This window comes from Lycorma delicatula, chromosome 2 (assembly GCF_047948215.1).
Source record: "Lycorma delicatula isolate Av1 chromosome 2, ASM4794821v1, whole genome shotgun sequence".
NCBI classification, from domain to species: domain Eukaryota; kingdom Metazoa; phylum Arthropoda; class Insecta; order Hemiptera; family Fulgoridae; genus Lycorma; species Lycorma delicatula.
Window position 1 is genome coordinate 69,822,011 of NC_134456.1, and position 20,644 is coordinate 69,842,654.

The following is a 20,644-nucleotide window of genomic DNA, read 5'->3' on the forward strand; positions in this document are numbered from 1 at the left end:
AAAATGCTATAAGCATTATTAAATGTTTATCAAACATTAATTGGGGTGCAGAAAAAGAGACAGACATCGCTGCGTGTATATAAAATGTTGGTTAAATCGAAACTCGATTAAGAGTGTATTGCGTATTCATCCGCTACAAAGTCGCATTTAAGAAATTTAGACTTAATACATAACAGTGGAATCAGATATGCCATAGGCGCTTCCGTGCAAGCCCGGTGACTAGTTTAACATCTGAAGCTGTAAAATGCCATTTACATCAAAGAAGAGAGATTTTATTGAGATGTGCAGCAGATATTCCTTTCCTTCTCTTATAAACTGTAAAACGTAATAGTCCTTTGGCCGCTTTAATTGAACGTCGCGCTACCCATTCCAGATCAGCTGGAATACAGTAGCGTGAGTTAACAAAAAAACACGAAATTACTGTGCCGGATACATTAGTAATTTCTGCGAGGGAAATACCACCATGGCTTTTACCATTTATAAGCACAAGATTAGTTATCTCTTAAGGAGCCCACCAGACTGGTCTAGTGGTTAACTCATCGCAGATCAGCTGATTTCGAAGTCGAGAGTTCTAAGGTTCAACTTCTAGTAAAAGCAGTTACTTTTATACGGATATGAATACTAGGTCGTGGATACCGGTGTTCCTTGGTGGTAGGGTCTCAATTAACCACACTTGTCAGGAATGGTCGACCTGACTGTACAATATTACATTCTTGCATTTCATCCTTTGAAGTAATACCTTACGGTGGTTTCTTAAGATGGTAAACAGAAAAAGAGAGATATCTCTTATAGAAAAATAAAAGAGAAACCAACAGTGATCATCCAACAGGAATTTTCGACGACAATCATCAGTAACTATGAAGGATATATAAAAATGTATACTGATGGTTCTAAAACCGAACGTGGTATTGATAAAGCTCATTCGTGGAAATTGCCAGATATGGCCAGTATTTACACGGCAGATGTGATTGAAATACAGCAAGCTCTTCGCTACTCAGAAAATTTCTGCAAGGAGAGAGTGCTTATATGTTCCGACTCTTTAAGTCCACAAACTCCTATTCGGAACAAGAACATTGAGGATTTCCTTATCGCAAACATCCTGTCCATTCTGTATGTATTAAACCAAATGGGAACGCGATGTGTATTTGTATCGACACCAGGGGACTGGTATCTCAGGAAATGCAAACGCAGACGAGCTGCCAAAACGGTTACAATTTGTGAGGATATGGATATAATCGCTATTCGCGTAATAGATGTTAAAAATCGTCTTAACCAACATTATCAGAAAGAAGCACGTGGAGTAATGAATGAAGAAGAATAAACATGAAATTAAAATTACTCCATTTAAATGGAAGTGCGACGCGAAACTCGTCGGGAACAGATAGTGTTGATCAGACCAAGAATCGGTCACACGCGAGTAATAATTTCATATTTGTTACCCGGCGAAGTAAAACCAATGTGAAGTGTATGTAACAAACCAGTTTCATTAAGCATCTACTGGAAGAGTGTACAATGTATGAAAACCTCAGAAGGAGGTTGGGATTAAGAAACAATATTTAGAAAGTGGCAAAGAAAGAAAAATAGTTGCTTACCTAAACGTCAGCGGATTACTAGCGCGTTTGTATTAAGACTTCGACAAAAGTCAGTATTTGTTACGTTGACTGAGAATACCCTGTGTGATCGCGTTTACACTTCAAAACAGGGATCTCTAAATTACATGGTATCGTCAAGAATTTCGTGTGTAATTTCTTTGAATGTTTATTTTATGTATACGTTTTAATCTTTTTTTTTTGTTTTTATGTAAATGTCAGGGTTATTTATACACGTACGTGATAATATGTGTGCATTTTATGTAATATTGCACGTTTGTTATTGTTGTGTATTATAAAAATGTTAAGGGCCTTTTATACCCTTTACATCTTACGATCCTACAGGTGATTTATTCCTTTGTTTTGTTTTTAAAACAATGTGACGAGGGCTAACGACCTTAGAAACGGATGTCCACACAACTCAAAAAAAAAACAAAAAAACTCTTGGTTACAAAATTAATAACTCAAATTCAGGTGTCTTCTTTAATTAACCAGTTAGTAATAATTTTCTTTTCAAATTAAACTTGGGAGTTACACAGTTTGAAGTGCGACTACTAACGGAAATTCAGTTTCCTGTATTTTAGGCAGAGGGGGAATGTTTATAGGTTCGAATTTTGTGTGATCGTACTCGTCGTAGGTTGATCGAGTATGATTTCAGTTACTTTTTCTTACGTCAATTTTTTGTTTATGAAAAAATAATATTATAATTAATTATTTTAATAAAAAATTATTAAAATAAAATCGATAGCATTCACATCCGTGAAATATCTGTTGAAGATAAATAATAAATTTGGTGAAATTACGTTCAAGCGTGTATATCAATTTGTATACAATTTTGTTAGTGATCACATATGGTTTTTGCTTTATGTACGTAATATAAACTATTATTATTATTATTATTGGAAGGGCTAGTCTCAGGTGGGGAGTGGTCTCGTTTTGTGACGTAAAACTGAGTAAATGCTTGTTTGCCCTGCTCTTGGTGCTAATGGCCAGGCTTGTCTCTGTGCCTGTCATCTTTTTTCTGTTGTTTACTTTAAACTTTCATACAAAGTATGAAGTATGTGATTTGAGGTTAAATACATTATGTTTACGGTACATTTGTTGGAACAGAACAAATAAATGTGTGAGGATATACGTAAATATTTTTATTGTTGAAATGAGCTACGAGGAAATCTGAGAACTGTAGCCCTAAATGGAATCTATTGTTATAGTTATCTGTTATCAGAAGCAGCTGATAGAATTCTATATTATATCGTATTTTAAGAGCGGCATGTAATATGTACAGAATAATAGCGAGTAAAAACTGAGGTTATGTAGGAAAATGTATCGGGGTAAAATTGGCCGGTTTATTTTTACTTAATAATAGTTCCGATAAAAATATTGATTTTCACTTTCAAACAAAATTCTTATTCGAAATATTAGAGAATTGAAGATTCTTAGTTTTTACTACTTCATTATTTTTTTTCTGTTATATATGTTGCTGTTCAGATTTTCCGGGATGCAGCGTACTGCAGACACATTGTAGCTTTGCTCATGCTCATGAATTACTGAAGGTAGTATTGTAGATCGGTCACAATATACGTGGTATGTTATTATTGTAATAGATCCCTACAATTTCAGTCGTATTTTTGGGTTACTAGAACGAACTATGATCAGACAGTCTGTTTGTCTGAAATCCTGGATTTTTCTTCAAGCTCCGTGGTCCGTATTTTATTGCTAGCTTTGATTCCTGGTTATTTCTATCCTTCCTCTTTCTTGGTAAGTTAAAATGTTTGTCGGGATAATTTTTCTTCATCGTGAAATCCGTTAGAATTTAATCTTTCCTCCTTTTTTTAATATTAATTTTTTCATTAAGACAAGTTTTACTACAAAAATGTAACGATTGAGTTTTAAGTTTTTTAACAGATTTAGTGGTCTGATGAGTGTGTAAATGTATTATCACATCTATTGGAATACTTACTATTGCCATTATTCTGATTGTCTGCTATTTTTTTTTTGTTTTTTTTTGAGCCGTATTTCAACATGAGAATTTTGTCTGTCCGTTCGTAGAATGGTAGCCTAAAGAGTTTGGTTTAGCTATAACAGATAGTTTAGTGTTATGATTATCAGTATTTCGCCATCAGTGTGTGTCTGATTACAAACGTTTCAGCCTTATAGAGAATTCTTACTGTTACTACTGATCATATTTTACAAAGAAGAGAGTTGTTCAAAATACCTTTTTACACTAAAGATAAAAAATCTACACGACCGGGTTGTATTATATCGAGTGAAAACCCTTGGCATCATCGTAAAATAATTTCTAATTTTGTTGTGTATGTGTAAAAATCTTTATATTTTTACTGGAAATATTATTTTTTTGTATTTTTGTTGTTTGAATAATTTAAAAATTAATTAAATAAAAGAAACTTAAATAATTTAGGCAAATCGAAAGATTGAAAAATAATTATTTAATTGTAATTCATGACTAATTTGTATATGCAGTAGAAAACCGGCATGTTTGATATTTTTTTTATCTTAAATTTTCTATCTCATGCATATATTAAAACGAATTAATTGCCATTATCAAATTTGTTTCTTATTAATTATTGTATTAATATTAGTGTTTAATTAAATTATTGTCTTGATTTATCTCTTCTATTGATAAAATATATCATTAATTTATTCTTTAGTTATTGTTTTCAAATAGTTTTTTGTAAAATTAATGCTGTTTATTTATTTATAATGATGCCTGATTTTTGAAAATTGTAGATAAAGCCCTCCTGAATTTTTCTAATAAAGTAGTTCCTACATGCTTTGACATAAGAATTTATAAGTTAAGAGAAAGTAAAAGTTATGCTTATACCATTATTTGAAATATACTTTAAGATATCAGATTGTGAAAAAAAATTAAATGTGTGTTAAAAAATTCGAATAAGATTTTTTTGTTATTTATCGAAAGTACTGATAATTTCCATCGGGCAGTTCGGATAGTTCCCGCTTTTAATTTCCATTGCACTTTTTTCTCAAAACTTAAAGTATACGAAACAGATGATATTAAAAATAAGAAATTTTTATGACTCGTTTTTTTATATGAGTTGCCCTTAAAAGGTAAAAATTTATTCATAATTAGAATCTGAAGGTTATGAACACACAAAATAATCTTCGACTTTTAAAAATTGTCGAATTTTAGAAAACCCATTTTTGTGGCGCTGTTAAGCACCATAACTTTTTTTGCTGTGAAGGACAAATTTTAACATTCTGTAACTTCAACAAGCACCAGTTTTGATTTCAAAAATTAGAAGGACCGGCAATTATATAGTATAATTTAACCTTTTTGTCCAATTTTAATTATCTAAATAGCTGCGGAGTTTAAAAAAAGTCAAGTTTAAAAAATCTATCCGATTGAATGCATTGATTGATGTGCATTCAACTTCATTCGAGTGTTAATTAATATCAAAAGTTCGGTATTTTGTACTGAGGTTTGCATTTGATATTCTTTGTAATCTTAGTAATGTCGGACTTTAAAAAACGAAGGAAAATTTGTTAGTCTGGAGCAAGAGTTTTTAACGTATGGAAATTGGATACTTGAATTATGTTCCTGAATTTGGAATAGACATAAGACAGTATGATTGGAAAAAAAAAGAAATGAAAAGTTCCTATGGCGGTTATAGATTTTATGTGTTTTATTTATGGACGGATTTAGTATTTGCGTTTCGGTCCTTGAGATCAATGAGAAATAATTGACTGGGACTAATCGTGGGAGACAAGGCGTATATGAGCTTCGTACTCCCGGCATGATTCCCCTTCAGTCCGTCCTCTGAAGTCCTTTCGGTGTTAGCGCCTTTCGGCCTAACAGGAATTTGTCTTCCGGGGGCCCTAGTGTTTGGAGGAAGCAATGCGCTTCCCTTTCTGGAGGGAAACGCATGTGTTGGCTAAAAAGAAGTCGGAGAGACTTTAGTACTAGTTCCGGGAAGTTTGACCATTTTACAAAAAGATTTGGGGTATATTTTTTTTGGAGAAGTAAATTATTAACTTAACTAGAACTTCTGAAATCGTTCAAGGAATTCTCATTGTTTGAAAAAAAGACGTAATTAGCGATGGTTTTTTTTAAATAGATAAGAAGGGTCTAAATTATTGAAAGCTTTCTGAAAAACCGCTTATCTCGAAAGCGAAATGTGAGGCGTCCTGTCAACAAAATGTATAAGGAGAGTACAGTTATTTGATGATCCAAACGTACTACTTTTAGCAATACATCTGGATCATGTTAGAATTGAAGATAGAAATGAGGGGCTACAATCTTGTGCTTTTTGAAAAGTAAATGTTTCATGCTTCCTGCTTATTTTTCATTTCTTTCATTTTGTACATTATATATATATATATATATTTTTTTTTTTTTACTTAATTTTAATCACAAAAGCGAAATGAAATTACTATTTTTATTAAAGGTGCTGACAAAATATAATAAAAATTTAATTACAATTGTAAATCATTTGTCTCGTTTATATTTCATTTAAAGTTCTGTGATATGGAAGTTCACAATTGATGGGACAATTTATACGACATTGATTATCGTTTTAACTGTTAAAATTTAATAAAGTCGTGGAAAACATAGGAAACAAGTAGGGAGAGTAATAATACAGCATACCAATCAAAATTTTAGAAAACTATGGATATTTTTACTGCATTTTCAGATGACAAAAACTGTCAACTTGGAGTCGATTACAATCCAGTATCTTCGTTTTCTTTACCCTTCTTTTTTACCTTAATGCTGAAAGAATTAAATTAAATGATCATTCTTGTAAAAACTAATAAAATTCAAATAAACATTTCAGAATATCCCACGCATTTTTCGTAAATATTCTGTTATTTTTATTAAATGATTGTGTTGTTATATTGTTCCGGTTGACAGACGATGGTATAATTCTTTTTTATAATTTTATTTGTTAAAATCCGATTTTCCTATGTACCAAAAGTATACGTTAGTGATAAAATACAGTCCAATCTATTATTTTAAACGGTAATCTTATCTATCGAACTTTTTATAGAAATATGAGGTATCGGAATTCTATTAGTCTGCATTGTGATTTAATTTTTTTTTAATTGTATTGTTTTTATTATATTAGCTTTTCCGTTATTGTAACAAGTCGTTTACTACATTACTGCGACCGTGATTTTCAGATACGAGAACAGATTATGTTCATTGGTACGATAAATAAATGATTAATTTAAATATTTATTCAAACAAATGCCGTATTAAACATTCAGGACTGTTTTGTATATCCGATTTTTTCGATTCGACAAACGGAATTTTATTATACTACTTAAAAATGAATTGATCTTGTGCTTATCATCGATACGGAAAATTGTAGTTATGTGTACGCTTACTCTAGGAACTGATAACAGATTCTTTACCCGGTTACGGGCAGGCTCTGCCCTTATGCGCACGTAGAACTCTTAACGCTACGTATCCCAACAATTTAATCATACGTATATTATTAATATTAAATATTATTTATAATAAACTTATATACAGTATTATAATTTTTTTCTATTTCTGACCTTTGATTGTTTTAGAAACAGCCATAAAGAAAGTGTAGAATTATTTTGTTAACTTAAGCTTTTGCTGAACAATTTTTTCACATCAGTTCCCGAAATTTTAATGAGATATGGATTAGGAAGGCAATCATTTAGAACAATGCCTTATTAACCGTGCGATAAATATCCGTTAGACGGTAGCAGTGTAGTTTAAAAAAATAAATAAATGGTAAACGATTTTGAATAAAATCTAAGTTATCAAATTACCAAGAATCTCCATTAATTGGATTATAGTTCATCTGTTATAAATACAAAATTACCCTGTAGTATTAGTAAAAGTTTGTGGAATTTCACAGTTGAATGTTTTCAGTTCAGGGTAATATATTGTGTAATTTTTATTTTTAATCGCATATCTATTTAGCTTTTTTAATATTATATTCAGTAGTTTATGGAAACACCAACAGTGAGATAATTACGAACAATCTACCTAAGAAAATAGGTTGAAGTGCATTTTGAAGCATCTTAAAGCTTTTATCGATAACAAATGAAGTTATGCGTATAAGTGTACTAGGCTAACCGATTGCGTTATTGATACGATAAAAATTGTAAACAAAGTGCGTTTATTTATAATTGTGCTAATTTAAATTTCTCTGAAATATACGTAATCGCAAAACATTCTGACGAAGTACCACGAACGTTCAGTATTATGTCATGTTTATGCGATATGATTTGTCGATGTTCGATCGAACGAGAAAAATATTCGATTAATTTTCTTTAATACCATTTTTGCTAAACTGCTGAAGGTAATATCGTTTGATAACCTATTTGGCCGCAGTATGATAATGATGAACATTTACAATGGGTCAAACGACCTGCAGCGCCGCGTCGTGTTGTTTTATATTTAAATGTTGACTAGTGTTTAGTGGCGTTTAGTTAGTAAATTAAAACGGGCGTGCCGCGTGTTCCCTGCCTGCTTGTCCAGTATTCTCTGCTCCTTCTCCCTCTTGCTGCACACATTACATTCATTCCTCCATCCCTAGTTCATTTGTCTAATGTAGCCTTAGTAGTGAACGTACTGTGCTGTGTCGATAATGCTAATGAATAGTGTTATTAAATTTTGCGGTTTGTGCGTATCAGCGTTGTATTCTTTTAATAACAGAATCTATTAGTATTTTTACGGGAATCGTTGTAATCGGTTTGATTTTGATTGTGAATTGTGCTTTATCTTTGTATTTTGTGAATATTTTAACGTTCCGTAAGTATAAAATTAATTTCCTTCGCTTAAGAGATCCATTGTCCATTTTGTTTGTGAAAATGTTCGTGTACGTTTGTGTTTTTAAAAAAACACGTATTACTCTTTTATTTACCTCCTCCCCACCAAATCACACGCGTGGGTTCATGATGCACGAATAAAGTGTAAATAGTCTTGTATTAATCTCGTGTTTGATACAAATTTATGTTGCTCGATCGAGTATTATTTAACTTATTATTTAACACGCGCACGCGTGTTATGTTAACATAATTTAACTTTTAATACTTAAAAATATTTTATAGTTTCAATTTAAACAGGATTTTTTTTTAATTTCTAGGAAACTTTATGTCGAGTATTTTTTATTCGTTAAATTGTATTCTCAAACTTTTTATATAATCCTTTACTGCAGTAATTAACTTGTACAATTTTAATATTTTGAAATTGTGGAATACAAATTCAGATGCTGAAAATGTATTACCGAAAAATTGCGAGTATTTCAAGACCTTCACTATTGAACATGAACTACTCGAACGGAATTAAATTAAACTTTATCATTTAGTAAATATATTAGCTTCAGAGTTAATATTATCTCTTTCCTCTAAATTTCGTTAAAGCAAATGAATTTCTGTATGTGCGTAAGAATAAAGAATTTATTACTCAAATGTTGGTGTTATTACAAATAAAATTTTTTAATTTTTTTTATTTTCTTTATTATTTATCAAGTTTCTACGTTTTTGTATAAAGTATATTTATTGCGTGGAATAACGGAAACGATTCCGTTAAATTTGTTGTTGAAGTTCTTTAGACTTTTAAATATATCTTAAACCTTAGTTATATGTTTAATTTCACCATTTGGTAGTTAATTTATTCTTTTATTTTTGTTCATATTTGTTCGCGTAGTTTTAAGTAAATGCAATTAATAAAATTGGTGTTTATTAAAAAAGTTTATCTTGTTTATACCTTGCTCGCTTCGGTAAATAACATGATTGTTCTTTAAAAAACTCCATCAGGTTTTTCGTAACATTATTATTCTACAGAACTACGATATTCTATTCTGCAACGGTAAATACTTATGTATAACGTAAATTATTGCGGATGTGGAAAAACTTGATTTTCAATTTTTACTGTCATTGTAGTTTCAAAACAAAAAATAAATTTAAAAATGTAGTTATATAAGAATTTTGAAAATCAGGTGCGCCATTAATGTACGAAATGAAGAAATTAATAGAAAGGGGAGAAATTCCTGGTAGAATCGTTTTATAAAGAGAAGAAATTAGATTGGTGGGCAATGTTTGAAGATTTCCAGATTTGGTTAATTTTGTAGTGGAGGAACGTGCAGCTGGTTAACATTGTAGAGAAAGAATATATATAGGAGACTGATAATGAGGATTTAGGGTAATTACTATTATATTGAGGTTATTCTACAAAGAACAGAAATACTAGGTGTGGCTATTAAATAACGAGACTAATGCTGTAAAATATTTTATTATCCCCTTCAATGTACACCCCTTCTCTATCCTTAAAACGCTCCATGCGAATTTTCCATTGTTCTAAACAGTGCTGGAAGTCTTCTTCTGTGAGCTGTTTCATGACGCGTGCCGCTTTTTCTTTCACAGCGTCAACGGTCTGAAATCATGTTCCTTTTAATGCAGATTTGACCTTTGGGAACAGATAAAAGTCACATGGTACCAGGTCAGGCGAACAAAACGGATAGTCTAACACTGGGATGTTATACTTGGCTAGAAAGGTCTTGACAGGCAATGCAGTGTGAGCCGATGCGTTGTCCTGATGAAGAACCCGTGACTTCTAATTTCACAGTTCGGGTTGTTTTTTCTTATTTTTTCACGGAGTTGGGCAAGGATCTCAAGGTAGTAATGTTGATCAATAGTTGACCTTCAGGAAACCAGTGAAGGTACACAATCCCATGAATATCGAAAAAAACTATCATCTTCGCTTTGAATTTTGATCATATTCACCGTCTTCTCGGCCATCTTGGAAATTCTTAAACCATTTAAAAACCCGCGCACGTGATAAGCATTCATTACCATATACTTTTTTTAATAAAAGATACGTTTCAGTAGCGATTTTTCCACGTTTCATATGTAATTTCACGACAATTCTTTGCTCTTATAAAACACTTATCATTTTTTCGGCAAAAAATAAAAACAGATGTTATCCAAACGAAGGCCACGGCCAGACCAATATGTCTACAGAAACTGGAGTGGGAACAATCGAAAGAGAAGGCTTCACGCTACACAGCTGTCTGTTACGAATTTGACGCATGCGCAGTTCTGTAGCAGCGTTAATCTCGTTATTTAATCGCCACACCTTGTACATGAGGGTAGCATTTAATCATTCATCTGGCTGATGAATTTAAAAAAAAAATTAAACCGTAAAACAAATTGCAAACCAAATTTTATCACGTAGTTTTACGTATTCGTTTGCTATATGTGATTTTTGGATTTAGAAACATTGAATCTATTTCGGAGAAAGTTGGCGTGCCCTGTTACGGATGAATTCTTCCGCGTCTTATTGATTTTACATATTTAAATTTTCAATTGAGCAGAAGTGAATAAAATAATTAAGTATAATAAGAATAAAATAAGTAGTTTTTTAATCGAAGTATGTGTTTTATTAAAAAAAAGAATTATATAAAATCAAAAGTCTGCGTTTTAAAAGCGTGTTCTGATAATGTTTATCGGACATCGTTATCTGATCAGCTATTTTTATTACAAGGAATGACAATTTCTTTTCTTTTTTTTCATACAGTATAAATATTTGTAAATAAGTAATTAATTATAGTCTAAACTAAATAGTTTTTTTACTATAGTGTGTAGATAATAATAAATATACTGGTGATCATAGATTATTTTGCACATTTTTGGTATTAATAAAAAACAAGAAAGCAATGTACTTACGTGCATGCTTTAATGTTGAACAGGGCATTTCAAACAGTTTTTTTTTACAAGATTTATTAATTCAAACAAGTTCCACATAAGCACATTTTGTGGCGGGTAAAATGTCTAGACATATTCAAATTCACGCCACACATTACAAAGAATATCTGGAATTATTCCATTAGTTACATTCTCGATTCTTATTTTTATTTGATTGATGTTGACAACGCTCGTTGCGTACACCCTGACTTTGACAAACCCCAAAGAAAGAAATAGAGTGGCGTAACGTGAGGGGATTGAGGCTGGCAGGGAAGTGGTCCATCACGGGTGATCTAACTACAAGGAAATTGTTCATGTAGGCAGTCCCTAATATGTAAACTCCAGCGTGGTGGTGCGCCACCTTGTTGGAAGTAAACGTTGGGTTGCCTATGTTCAATTTGTGGTACTGCATACTCTTGCAGCGTGATAACTAGATCTAGATAACTAAAGCTAGTAATCCCGTTGGCTCGGCGAAGAAGAACTGTCCGATCATTTCATAAGCAGTTAACGCCCACCAAACGTTAATTTTCGAGCTATCACGTTGTGTTTGTCGAACGGAATTAGGGTTCCCGCTACCCCAAAAACGACAATTATCCCGGTTAACCGGACCAGAAATATGGAAGGTAGGTTCGCTAGAGAATATTACTTTTTCTTAAAACCTATTATGTTCGTCATCTTCAATTGCATGCACCGACTGCCTTTTTATGAGTTTAAGCGCTTTTGTAGAATTTTCACAATTGTCGGTTGCGGCATTCCCAGTTCTAAACTCGCACGACGGATCGATTTACCCAGGTTTCTTTTACTCGATTCACAATTTCCTCGGAAACGGGAGGTCTGCCAGCACATTTTTTTCGTGTACTACACTCCCTGTGTCTTTAAACTGCTGATATCAACGATAATTGAGTCTATTAGTAGGATGACGGACGTACTCCTTCTAGATAAAAAGGTGTACGAACAGTAATAACGAATCCGCTTTCATGAAACCGCGGTAAGCACATTGTTTTCTCCTGCACGGTACTCTGTAGCCATTGCTCAACTGACGATAATCCTGTCGTTTAATCGCGCTGCCTTGTTCATTCAAGGTCATCACTAACTCTAGTACCTACAGTAAATTTTGAAAGAAAATCAACGCGCACTACATTACTTTGTTAATATTTTATTAACCCCTAGAATGCGCTGAGTAATTTATGTTCTGTATACTTATGTAGCTAACATTCGTAGCCGATAAAGTTCTTTCGAGTGACCGTTTGTTTAGTTGTTATAATATCGTTTTATTTATTAGGTTTTATAATCTGACAAAGCCGATCGTTTATCCGCACGGAGCAGCAGCGGTGGTTCGATTTTTTCTATAGAGATAAAGATAGTCTGATAAAGAGTGGTATAGTCGCCCTGGTAAATATATATGAGGCTTGGCTGATAACGTTTGCACACTAGCTTGCTACATGGAGATAAAAGTTACTCCTTATCGAGTTGGGCGTGGCAGCACATGATAGCTAAAATCCCCCTCTACAAACCTGCAATATTGCGTTGAAATCTGTTTACCGGTTTGTTTTCAGTAGCAGTTAAAATGGAGACGAGTTCGTCCAATATGTCAACACGATTAAAACAGCGCGCAGTGATCGAAATTTTAACAGCTGAAAATCTTAATCCTACGAATATTTTTCTTCGTTAAAAGCGGTTTACGGTAGTGAAACTGTTGACTGGAGTACTATGAATAGGTGGACGTTGAAGTTTTGCGAATGTGAATCTGGTAGAGCCACAGTTGAGTACGCACCTCTTTGGGGACGACCAGTTTCTGTGATTCACGAGAAACATCGAAAGGAGGTGGACGATTCGCTTACCAGTGACCGGCGAATCGCCCAGAAACGCATCGTAATAACGATGCGTTGTTGGTTCAGTTAGGCATATCTAAAGAACGAATAGGCCATATTATCGAGCAACTGGGTTACCGTAAAATCTGTGCACGATGGGTATCGCGCAAACTGACGGACGAACACAAGCAGCGGTCGTGTCGAATATTGCGAAGAACTTTTACCCCGCAATCGTACAGAATGAAACGACTTCCATAATATTGTGACCGGGAGTGTGGGTTGGGTATACCATTACTTCCCGGAAGAAAAAAGGCAAACCATGGAATACAGACATTACGAATCGCCAAAACCCAAAATATTCAAAACTCAATCCTCGGCGAAGAAACTCCTTTTTACGGTGTTTTAGGACGCCAAACACGGTTTACGTGACTGAGTAACTGGAACATAGGACGACTGTGAATTCCGAACGGTACATTGAGACGTTAAGACACTTCAGACGACGAGTATGTCGCGTTTGAAAGACTGCTATGCCCGTAATCGTGCAGCATGACAGTGCGCAGCCTCGAACATAGAAGCCACTGTTCGACATCCGCCATACTCGCCGGATTTGGCTTCGTGCGACTTCCATTTCTTCCCTCATCTCAAGGGGGATTTCAAAGGTAATCATTACACCACCGGCGATGAGGTGAAGAAAGCTGTGGCCACGTGCATCCGAGAAAGACCGCCAGACTTTTTTAGTGACGGAATACAAAAACTTGTCACGCGTTGGGAAAAGTATATCACTGTAAACAGAGATGATATTGAAAAATAACTACTGCATTTTGTAGCTAAGGTATTGTACTTTTATTCATATTTTATTTCATTTCAATATCTCTTTTCATTCTCATGCTACGCATATATTTACAAAATTTATCAGCCGAGCCTTACAGTTAGAATTTGCCAGTCGTTATTTATACCACAAAGTATCAAAATTATTGCAGTAAGAAAATGTTAATCTTTTTAGTTGGTTAAATTGATAATTAATAAATTTCAACATCTAATTAATTTATACTACGCTGTATATGTCTAATAAAAAAAAACTTACATTAAAATGGTATAATAAATAAAACTTATATAATTAAAATTTACATTAATATGGTATAATAAATAAAACTTATATAATTAAAATTTACATTAATATGGTAACAAAATAGCGGTCTGCTTTATCACATGAAGATATTACACTAATGTCTTCAGCTTCATTCAAAAGAAGTTAATTACATCAGCATAAAATTCTTTTTGATGATTCCTAGAGAAAATAATTTACTTTTACTCTGTTTCGTATAATGCATTTTCGAAACATTCAACAGAACTTTATAACCTCGTTATTTGAAATTGTTTTTATAAAATCCAATATATATATTTTTTTTTTCTTTTCAAAAGAAAGGTCAGATCTTTAATTTTTCTTGGTTAAGACAAAGGAATTTGATTTAATAGATTAGTACAAAATGTTTTACAATCTAAAATAGTTAACAAGTGTTAAAAAGTTTGATATACGGTATCAGTCATAGATTTTATTTGTTTCTATTAGTGTCTCTAATTTTTTGTTCATTGTTTGATAAACGTAGATATTGATTATATTACTTTATTTATTTTATTAATCTATTCTTTTAAACGACGTAATAAAATATTAACATTTTTTTTTGTCATTTGACGAATTTCATAGTATTATTCTTGATTCTTTTACTAAAAATGTGCTAGTAATATTTATTACAGCTTTGTTATTGAATCATTTATTCTTCGAATAATTGTTTTCTAATGTTCGTCTTCCTATACGTTTTTACTCTCAATTCTTCCTTATACAAGATTAATTACATATAATTTATTAGTATTGGCCGAGTGGCCACCGACTTGTATAAAAATCCTTCCGCCGTGTTCACTCTACGCTTCGTTTGTTTCATAAATCAGCCCACCATTAGTTGTCTGTCAGTATTCTTCTTAAAGACTGTATTTCAAAAGTTTATTTTCCTTTGTGCGTTTACATTGTCATATTTCATTTAACATAAAGCACCCACTTCAGACGTACATTTCTTAGTATTTCATTGTTTTCCATGTGTCTTCTTATTAGATCTTAGTAAACCTTTTTCCCTCTTTAAAAGTTTTTGTTGTTTTGGTTACTTCGCGTATCCTTTATGATAGACAAAGTTTGTTTTTTCTATTTAAAAATAACGTTTTTAAACTTACATTTGTATTTCTCTCTCATAGTTTAGATAAGATTATCTTTCATCCGTTACATTTTATTATTTTTGTTTTACTCATATTTATTTTTCATCTAAATCTCTCTTTCAGTAATAACTGCATATTATTTATATTTCTTTTAATGAATTTATATTTTGTTTCCTCCAGAAGAAAAATTTTAATTTTTCAATCGATCTGTAAAATTATAAAATTACGTTTCTTAAGGTGTTCCATTATATATTAGTTAAATGTTTTTGCGCCTTCCCTGAAAATTTACAAAAAAATATATGTGTGTATAAATCAGTAATAATAATATATTTTTTAAAACAAATTTTATTCATTTTTTTCCCGTTGGAGATACTACAAAAAACAGTTCGCATTACTTTATAAAGAAAACTAACTTTTTGATTACAGTAGTAATGAATCGATAATGAAGAAGTTTCCGTCGCTATTGTGGTTTTTCACAAATTACCTGATTAAGAAAAAAAAAATCTATCGTTGTTATTAACCGGTTATAAATAGCATTTCTTGAAAGGAGTGGAGAGGATTTCCGTTTTAGCATGCACAAGTACATTCACATTCTTCTTATCAGCTGTTAAACGCCAGTATTACCGTTAAAATATTGGAAGTGTTAACATCCTGCCGCTTAAAATACATTTTATGTCAAATCACAGTTTGATTTTTATAATCTTAAAATAGCTGCAGGTCAAAACATTTTCGTTTAAATAATTACGTATATTTTCTTGTACTTAGAATACAGGGTTCGTTTTAACTAAACCGTTGTTATTCGTATATCGATCGTCTTATATTTTATAAAACTGGTCGCTTTTTTTTGAACGGATAAAATAAAAATCGAAAATCTAACGATAAAATTGAATAATTAAGGAGTTGTTTTAGGTAGAAATAGACTTTTTAAATTTTTTTCTCTTTTTTAATTATTTTTAGGAAGAAATCTTTCTTCTTCAGATTCAGTTCTTATTTAGATAGAATTAGTCATACGGAGGTCGGTCGCATTTTAAGTTTTTGCAAAGTATAAGTAGATGGCGCTATTGCGATGTGACATTACTGTTGTAAAATTTAACTTTTTTTATTGTTACAACAGTGGCAGCTAAGAAATTGGCTGAGTTGTTAGTTTACAGTGAGCGTTTGTGACAAAATGGAAATTTCGCTTGAAGGTTTTCGTTGATAATTTTCTACGATCTTAGTAAGGGCCCGACTCAGTAATAACGCTTCGAATCGTTTCATTTAACGTTTGGTAATGAATCGCCAGTAGAAAAGACTATTTACAATCGGCTTGCAGAATTTCGTCGTGGTTTTGCTTCCGTAAGCGATGAATTTCGTGAAGGTCAACCAAAATCGGTCATCGTTCTAAAAAATATAGATGCTGTGCGTAACATGATTGAAGAGGATCGGCATACGACTTCCGGTGAGATAGAGGTATCCTTAGGAATGTGGAAGACTGCAGTACATTCGATTTTGCATAAACATCTAGCTGTGAAAAAGATCTGTTCCCGATGGATTCCATATAATTTGACCGAAGCTCAAAAACAGGCTGGTGTCAAATTGGTGGAAGGAATGCTCAAAAAATTCGAACGAGGAAATGCAAAATCTGTATACAACATTTAACAGGAGATGAAGTTTGGATACATTCGTACGAGCCGGAAACTAAGCAACGGTGTTCCAAGGTGAAACAAATCCGACAAAAGTGGTTCGTTCGCGAAGCACTTCCAAGAAAATGATAGGTTGTTTCTTCGGTTATACTGGACATGTAGCAACCGTTGCTTTAGAGGATCGAAAACAGTTAATGCTGATTGGTGTGCAACAATTTATTTACCAGAAGTAATCAATGAAATCAGGAAACGTTGCATCATTCTTTATCAAGACAATACCAGCCGTCTCAGGAGTCAAACAATTGATTATTTGTCGGAGGAAAACATTGAATTAGTGTCTCTTTCCCCTTATGACTTCTTTTTGTTCCCGATTGTTAAACAAAAATGCGTCGACAGCGATTTTCATCACCTCAAGAAGCTTTCTTCCGAAACCGTGTTTTTGAGGTACCATCTTCAGATTGGAAAACATGTTTCGAGAATCGGTTAATATTAAAGTCAAATATTTTAAGAAGCAATTAAACGATTTTTACCTGACGACTTTTCTTTCATTTTTTTTTTGTTGTAAAAACATAAAAGGTGGCTCTCGTTCGTACCTTTGCTAAAAGCTTATGACCACAATACTGGCATTTCAGTAGAACCTACAATTTAATTTTACAATCTCTCACCTTATTTATATATATATATATATATTTTTTTTCTTTTTTAAGTAAAATATAATGGTAAATTAATTGTTAAACGAGAATTTGTAAAAACCTGATACATATTCAGTTCTATTTAATGGAATCTTTCCTAAGGTATCATATTACGTAGTTAAAAAATATTTTGGTTATTCGAACATTAAAAAATAAAAAAAAAATAATTGACTTCTAACCGTGTGATAATAGTTTTAAGAATTAACAAAATATATTTGCATTTGTTTAACTTATTTCAAACACGTTTTTTGTTTGTTATTTCTAATGTTATGTAAAACACACACAAACAATAAAATAAAATTTCCGTTATGTTTAATCTCCTTCAGAATTAAGAGTTAGTATTTCCCAACTTCCGTGGCAGGCTTAGTGTCAGCCTTTTACCCGGAAGGCCCTGAAATCCCAATCAGATATGGTATTTTTCATTCGCTACAAGTTGTTCATTCCGTACATCCACTCATAAGCTTCGAGCTTGTGTTGCATAAAAAAAGATCTGTACTAATATATCTCCGTCTTCTATGTTTATATTTTTTAATTCCAGTGGTATCAATCCGATAATAATTAGTAAGTTAGTCGAATAATTTAGCGATTGTAAATTAATTGTTCTTAATATAGCAAAGTAAATGCGATTTATAATTATTTGCTTAGCCAGATATGCATCTACTAATAAAATGATACATATGGTATCAACAGATGTGTGTATATGTAATAACATTCTTAATTTTTTATCAAGTTTTGTATTTTTTAACTGAGGGGGTCACAATAGTTAAGAAATAGAAAAAAAATTGTGAAGGATATCTGACAGGAATGATTTTAAAAAAAAAAATTTCATTTTAAAGAATCGACTTTTTATGTTTGCATAGTTTTGTTTGTTTTAACGTTATTTTTTATTTATTCGAATTTTTAAATACTTTTTTTGGAATACCCGAGGTATAAAATATTTGATTTTATCGGTTTAGTTAATGGTTTTTATTTTTCTAATTGATATTTCAACAAGGAAAATTAATAATGTATTACATAGAATCTTTAATTATTAGATTCTATGGTGAATTCCATTTTAAGGTTGCAGTAGGCGTGGTTAATTCTATCTTCGGAATTGTTATTTACTCTCGCAGTATACGTACATCTTTTCCTGTGACGGTCGTTCAGATTAACTTTAAGAAGGAAGATATGAATTGACTCGTATCAATACAATGTGAAGGTGGGATTTTAGTTTTTAATTCTACAGAAATTAGTGTTTGTATTGAGATAGCTGCTACTCTTAAAAATGTTTTTTTCTGAATATTCTACTATGTAGTATGCATTGCAGTTCTTCTTCAACTGCTTTTAAATATGTTCTAAACAGACTATAAATATCTCTGATGTGAATGAACGCGACATAGTACATTTGGACCGTATTTCATACCCGGTCCGTACGTGTTAAGTCGCCTTATGGAAATTACTATCAAGATTGTTGATATTGAAATTTCCTGTTTATAATAAGTTTATTGTTTGTCCGGAATTTTTTTACGTTTAGGTTCCTGCGTCGTATTCAATATATAAGAAATTATTGTTCGAATTCCTTTTATTTATCGTTTATACTAAGATATTTTCGTATAATCCGTGGATTTAAACAAAGTTTTTGAGAGTATTGTGGGTAAACAGGAAAAAGCAATGAATACTGTTGCGTGCTCGCATTAAAGTAAATCCTTGAATTTGTTTAGAAATTAAGATGTAAGTTCTGAGGATTTCAACTATTTACGATTATTTCATTGCTTTGTACGCTAAACATTATCTTAACATGTAGAATAAACTTTAGTATACTATTTTAAATTCTCTTTAATGACATTTTTCTTTGTAACTTTCAGAACAAATTACAAATTAGGCAGAGTAACGCATAGTAATACCAGTTACCTAACTTTAATCTTCACAGTTAAATATGTTCTGTTCTTGAAAGACATTATATTCCATATAGGATTCGTTTCAACTTAATCCACACGGTTAACTCAATTTAGCTCCCCCGCCGATATTTCTTATTGTATTAGAAATTTACTTTAGATTCTTTTTTTGTAAGGCACTCGCTTTGTTTGAAAAATCAGTATCGTATTTTTTTTCTTTCTTATAAGTGTTTAAACGTGGTTCGTATTTAATTTGATGTCCTAAAATACATAAAATCTCTTCTCTAGTATGTAGTTTGCTTATTATTCATTTTATCATTATTAAAATAATAAAATTATTATGCTGCATTTAATAAATTAATAATTACATCTTTATAAATTAAAATCAAAAAATACTCTTGGTTTGAGGTATAAAAAAATGGTTGGAACGGTTTATATTTTATAAAGCATTCAATTAAAAAAAAAAAAAAAAAAACTTAAAGGTTAGCACGCACTATACAAAGTCTTGTCAATCGTAGAAAACTGTTCGATTTAAAACTTTAGGAGATATATAACGAAGAGCACAGAAATGTCGCTCAACAGTTTATAATCCAGATCAATGAAGTTCCACCTAAGTCTTTTTTTTGTGATAAGTCCCTTTCCCGGCCTCTTCCTTTGTCATTTTACTACTTAGATTTGAATTCACGTCCACTCAGATCATGAGTTTTAAATAACATTCATTCAAACGAGTGTGCGAGCAAATAGACGAACTACAACCATTGTATAAGTAAAATAAAATGCGGCGTTTATTTGTTTGTGTTCCCCTTGTAATAATGTTTTATTAGCTCTTAAACATCAGCTTATTTTTCTTATTCCTGTTTACATGTTGCAATAAATCTGAAGTAGGTCGATCAGAATTGTTGCCGAATCGAAGAGGTTCATTCCAGCAGACTTTATTTTAAGTATGGTACTTATTTATTTTAATCATCTGTGTGTGTGTGTGTATATATATATATATATATATATATATATATATATATATATATATATATATATATATGTGTGTGTGTGTGTGTGTGTGTGTGTGTGTGTGTGTGTGTGTGTGTGTGTGTGTGTGTGTGTGTGTGTGTGTGTGTACTCGTATTTCTTTTTACCCAGTTGCTAAACAAC

General features: G+C 32.0%; 1 protein-coding gene across 8 annotated transcripts in view; it reads left to right on the forward strand.

Annotated features, from left to right (window-relative positions):
- RhoGEF2 (Rho guanine nucleotide exchange factor 2) overlaps positions 1–20,644 on the forward strand; it is a 1,010,441-nt gene that overhangs the window by 255,835 nt on the left and 733,962 nt on the right. Inside the window, exon 1 of one of the 8 annotated variants that reach the window (XM_075355532.1) lies at positions 8,167–8,358. The exons of 6 other annotated variants lie outside the window; for them this stretch is intronic. The gene's annotated coding sequence lies outside the window, so the exon portion shown is untranslated. Of the gene's footprint in view, positions 1–8,166; positions 8,359–20,644 lie in introns of those variants that run through there. One more of the 8 variants, XM_075355533.1, reaches the window with a different exon arrangement.